Below are 5,870 nucleotides of genomic sequence, written 5' to 3' on the forward strand. Positions count from 1 at the left end.
TTTGTGTTTTAGTTTCAACATCTGTAAAATGGGATTAACAGAAACATCTACCCAATAGGGCTTTTGTGGGAGAATACGTAAGAGAATATAAAGCACATGAAAAAGATGAGTGCACTAGGTAGTTTATGTGCTAAGTTGCCCAAAAGCTTCCAAATGGAAAATTTGGAATTATTCTTATGCGTGTATTTTGTGTGCTGCAGTATAAAATCATGAACTTGGGCGCCCAGCACGGTGGCCTGGCGACTAAAGTCCTTTCCTTGAACGTGCTGGGATCCCATATGGGCGCTGGTTCTAATCTCAGCAGCCCCACTTCCCATGCAGCTCCCTGCCTGTGGCCTGGGAAAGCAGTAGAGGACGGGCCAAAGCCTTGGGACCCTATGCCCACGTGGGAGACCTGGAGGAGGTTCCCGGCTCCTGGCTTCAGATTGGCTCAGCTCCAGCCATTGTGCTCACTTGGGGAGTGAATCAGGGGACAGAAGATCTTCCTCTCTGTCTCTCCTCTCTGTATATCTGTCTTTCCAACAAAAATAAGTATTTTTTTTAAAGATTTATTTTTATTATTTTTTATTGGAAAGGCGGATATACAGAGAGGAGAGACAGAGAGGAAGATCTTCCGTCCGATGATTCACTCCCCAAGTGAGCACAACAGTCGATGCTATGCCGATCCGAAGCCAGGAGCCTCTTCCGGGTCTCCCACGCGGGTGCAGGGTCCCAAAGCTTTGGGCCATCCTCGACTGCCTTCCCGGGCCACAGGCAGGGAGCTGGAAGGGAAGCGGGGCTGCCGGGATAGAACCGGCGCCTATATGGGATCCCGGGCGTGCAAGGCGAGGACCTTAACCACTTGCGCCACCGCGCCGGGCCCATAAGTCTATTTTTTTAAAAATCAAGAACTGGAGGTGACATGGTGTGGGTATAATACCATTTAATTACAATACCCTGTTTTTGGTCTATTTTCTGTCTTTGCATGTGTTTTATCTTTTTTCTGTCCCTTTGCTCCATGCTGAATATTTTCTTACAACTAGTCTTTGGGTTCCTAATTCTCTCTTCTTCTGAGTCTAATTTTATACAATTCTGTCACGTTCATGGTTTGCATGATTTTATTTTTAAGTTTTAAGATGTCTATATGTGTTTTTTTTTTTTTCAATTTGCCTGGAAACTTTATGATTCTCAGTTCAAAATCAGATTTTCTAATCTTGCCCTTTTCTCTCTTTGTAATAAGCATCACCATTTACAAATCCGGTGCTGTAATCGCAGGGTTTGGAATCGCGTCTAGCCTCCCGTGGACTCCGTTTCCTGCTGCTTCCCACTTACGTTGTCCAGGTCCTTTTGTTCGGGAAGGATGCCTGTTAACAAGCGGAGTGATTTCAGCTCTTGGCGAATGTTGCCTCCTTCCAGAGAGGAGAGTCCTCGCTCCTTGCTTGGGATTCCCTGGCGACTTTCTGGCACAACTAGAGGCCACGAGATTGTGCAAAGGCTGTTTTCGTTTGTTTGGTTTTTATCCCTGGGTATGTCTTTGTGTGATGGTTCAGAAGTTTGGAAGGTTTATCAGATGAGCTCTGACCATTTGAGCCCTTGGCCCAGTGCCCAGGGAGGGTGTTAAGGTTGGCCCACTCATGTGCCTTCCTTCATATCAGAATCCTAAATGCCCTTCTGTTGCAAGAGGGACTTTGCAGAAACAATCAAGTTAGAGATCCTGAGAGCAAGAGCTCATTCTGGATGATTTGGGTGGGTCCATTGTGATCACAGGGGTGCTTGGAGTGGGACTCTTGGGTCAAAGAAGAGGAACTGGGAGCAGAGGTGGAAGGGGCCGGGGAGGGAGGTCCCAGGATGCTGGGGTCCTGGCTTTGAGGACAGAGGACGAGGCCACAAGCAAGTGTTGGAGAAAAACAACTAAAAACAAAATCTGCTGCCAGCCCAGGGAACATCTCCATAGGGAAAGGAGAGGGTAGGTATTCAGTGCAGCAGCCAAGACTCAACCAAGACGCCGCATGCCATCCCGCAGTCCTGAGGTTGGATTCTTGCTGTGGCCTCTAACTCCCGCTTCCTCCGAGTGCATGTCCCAGGAAGCGGCCGGTGATCACTCATGCAGCCGGAACTGGGCTGATCCGAAGCCAGGAGCCAGGAGCTTCTTCCAGGTCTCCCACATGGCACAGCATCCCAAGACCTTGTGCCATCCTCCAGTGCTTTCCCAGGCCATAAATGAGGAACTGGGCTGCAAATGGAGCAGCTGGGACTCAAATTAGTGCCCATATGGGATGCCAGCACTGCAGACTGATGCTTGCTCTATCGTGGCACCGGCCCCTAAGGAGCACCTTCTTTTCCGTCATGGATGGCTGGTTATCTCAGGCCAGGGTATTCACATGTTAGTGGATGGAGGCAGAGTATTGTGCTTTTCTTAAAATCTGAGCTCCCTGTGGTAGCTTGCTGTGTTGCATCCCCGCTTCTTGGTAGAATTTGGGAACCCTGAGTGTGACATATTGAATTGCTTTTGTCTCCTCAACCTGTATCCACACCCTTGTCTTTAATGGAGGTGTTGTAACAGCAGCAGTGTGCCTTCTGCAGAGAGAATTTTAACACAAACAGTTGTACAAAGCCCAGTCCCTGAGTTCAGAACACAGTGTACGTGATCCCGCAGGTCACCACCAGCCAGAACACAATCGTGCCTGTCGCCCTAGCGGAGCAGAGGGAGACTGACAGAGATGCTGGGAGCACACAGGGGCTTTGTCTGGGCGGCTGGCAGTTCAGTGTCATGGCCCACTGTTTACCATTGAATGCTGCTGAGTGTGGCCATAATCTCCAAGATCAAGGTCAGAGGTCTCACGGGCCAGATTTACCCAGACGGTGGGGTGGGAGGGTGGTGAGGAGCGCGGGCATTTGCTTCGCTCCCCTTTGGCCAGTGAGCTCATCCTTACTGTCCATGAATTCCGCAATCTGCTGTCAAACAAAAGACCCATTTTCGTATTTATAAGGGAAACAATATTGCTATAAAGCTGAAGACCTCTGCTTTATCATTTTAATCTAAAAACAACTTTTTACAATACTTGGACACAGTAATCATCTAATTGTGACTGTGACATTTTGTGGAACATGGAAGAATCCATTGTTGGTGATGACACCACAGTCTTTGGACTGTATCAAAGCTGCTACATGTTTATAGTTTAAAATGGTGAACTTTATAGTATCCAAGTTATGCATCTATAAAAATAATCAGTGTGTCCTTTGGGTAGAAGTGTGGCCTGATCCTCCCCCCCTCAACGACCCTCGAGAGAATTTGTCTCTTCCCCCCTCTAGCCCCTCCCTATGGAGAGGTTGCTCGTTGTCCCTGCCCCTGCATGCCATGCCTGCTGGGCACCAGCCAGGCTCTGAGTACCCCACCGTCTCTCTACAGTGGGGTCATCCCCACCCCGGAATCCGTGCCTGCCCTGCCTCAGCCGGTAAGCTCTCCAGTCACTCCACCAGGGTTGCATTCACCTCCAAGCCCTAAACTGGACCCTCCTCCTCCCAACACCCCCTCGGACCCCAACATGGACTACTTGCAGAAAACAAAACAAAAACAAAGCAAAACAAAACGTGATAGCCTCTGTCATTGTTGATCCAACACACTACTCCAGTCAGCTTAACAGCAGCCTGGGCTCGCTGTGGGTGGTGGGTGAGTGTAACCTCTCCTCTCAGTAGGTTCCTCTCCATGAAAATCCAGGGTAATGCGAATCCCACCGCCTTGGCCTCTGTGCTTTCCTGCCAGGCCCCTTACAGAGTCGCCACTTGGTCACCTCCTAGAAATCTCAATTCTCAAACCTCTGTCCACGCCAGCCAATCTTCCTGTATAGACACAAACTAGACGCTGATTCCGTTTGCCATGGTCTAGATAACGTCTATCGCTGCAGTGGCAAACATTAAAGATTTTCTATGTTTAAGTCATTTTTTTCCATTCTCCTGCTCTGTCAATCCTGCTCTCCCTCTCAAGTCTTCTAACACACTGTAAACCCTCAAACTTCCTAACTCTTCCCTAACCAGTCTAACTCCCAAACACCCCAGGATAGTCCACCTCTCCTAAGTCTCCTCCCACCGCAACCCCAGGGTTAAAGCCTGACTCCCTCCGCCTCCCTCAGCAGCAGTCCCAGCGCCTCCTGTGTCCTCTGTGAAGCCACTCTCCCCAAGGCTGCAGGGAATTTTCTTTCTTGCTTAACCCCCATACCCCCTTAGACAAGAGGGGTGGGGTTGGAGATAAACAGGATCCTTAGAAAAATACTTGGCCTTCTGTGCTCTATAAACAGTGTTTGTGCATAATTAAACATAACTCCTAAGGTATTTACAGTGTTCTCTAAAGAATGTAACATTTACATCACAAGTAAATTGGTACAAAGTAAAATCCACTCCACTGTTAAGTTGTTCCAGGGTTTGAGGTGCACCCATGTGCTTTTATCTTCTGGCTTTATATTAAGATTAAAAGATAATTACAAGCATGCAAATGTGTTCTTCGTGTGAGAGATTGTAAAGGAAAGAATTTTTAGATAAAAAGAGCATGGCTTGTAAAATATTCTATCCTACAGAAAGATGGTTATATTAGACTGCAGGGGTCAGCGACATCACAGGTAAAGCAGTATGTTTCCATCGGGAGCCACTGCCTGTCCTGTACTAGCCTTCTGTTCGGGCCAGCTCTCCTCTCTGTCCAGCCAGGTAGTGGGGGTCAACAGGATGTCTCCCCCTGAAGAATTTCACACCTCCTTATGATGTTTCTTCCGGGACCACACTGAAGAGTAATGGTCCTGAGCCTCACATCCACCTGGTCAGGCCTTGACTCCACCTAATTACCAACCCCTCCTGTCAACGTCCATCTGCCTCTCGTCTAATATATATATACACACACACACATATGTAATAACATGTAAATATAGCTGTCTATATTTACAATAAAATTTAGTAGAAGCGCAGAGTTCTATGGTCCATAAAACTGAACACCGCACATGGAATTATGGGACTTGATAGTGTGACCCTTACATTTTAGGAACATGACAAGAAAAAGTCTAAGATCAAAGTCAGTATTTGTTGAAACCATGTATCTCTCATACATGAAAATGTTTATAAAAAATTTTGTAAGTTTGAGCACATAGGGTAATCGCTATAGTCTTCTCATCTCAATCTTAGTTGTAACCAGGTAGGAAAACGTGCAAGGACACACGTGTGTTAGTGTTGTGTGTATGCATGTGGCTCTTTCAGAGAGGGGAGTTTGGGTGAATAATATGCTTTGATTATGAAAACAGGACCCTAAAGATAGGAATTTGTCAGTTTGACTCCAGCTATATTCCTGGCCTCTGGATATGGCTTAGGAGGTGCGGGGTGCTGAGTGGTGATGAAGTGATTGTTGCTATGATGGCGTGGCATTTTGTCAGCAGGACACGAGGCCTGGTGGTGTGGGCTGGTGTGTGGAATGGTTAGCCCCAGCATGTGGTTTGCTGGGGGTATGGGCTGGTGTGTGAAATGAACATTTCTGGTCGTTGGTATGGTGAGCTGTGAGAGATGGGAGGCTGGAGTTCTTGAGTGTGTGTGAGGGTACAGTGTGGATACCGTGTGCGGAGGGGGACCGTTAGCTTTTGTTTAGATTTTCTTTTGCTCTTTGTTTTGGCCTTTGTTTTTGCTTTTGTTTGGTCTTTGTTTTGCTTTTGTTTCACTCTTTGTTTAAACTTTCTTAGGCTTTTGTTTGGTCTTTCTTTAGCCTTTTGTTGAAACTTTGTGTGGCCTTTTTGTAGTCTTTGTGTAGCTTTTGTTTTAAAGTGGATCTTGGCTGAGGACCCATCAAAAACACCTTGTGTAATGACAAACCCAGATATATAATCTCTCCCTATATATTCTGCATGCGTTGAAGTAGCCAG

This window comes from Ochotona curzoniae, unplaced genomic scaffold (assembly GCF_017591425.1).
Source record: "Ochotona curzoniae isolate NIBS_2020 unplaced genomic scaffold, NIBS_Ocur_1.0 contig_908, whole genome shotgun sequence".
Taxonomy (NCBI): Eukaryota; Metazoa; Chordata; class Mammalia; order Lagomorpha; family Ochotonidae; genus Ochotona; species Ochotona curzoniae.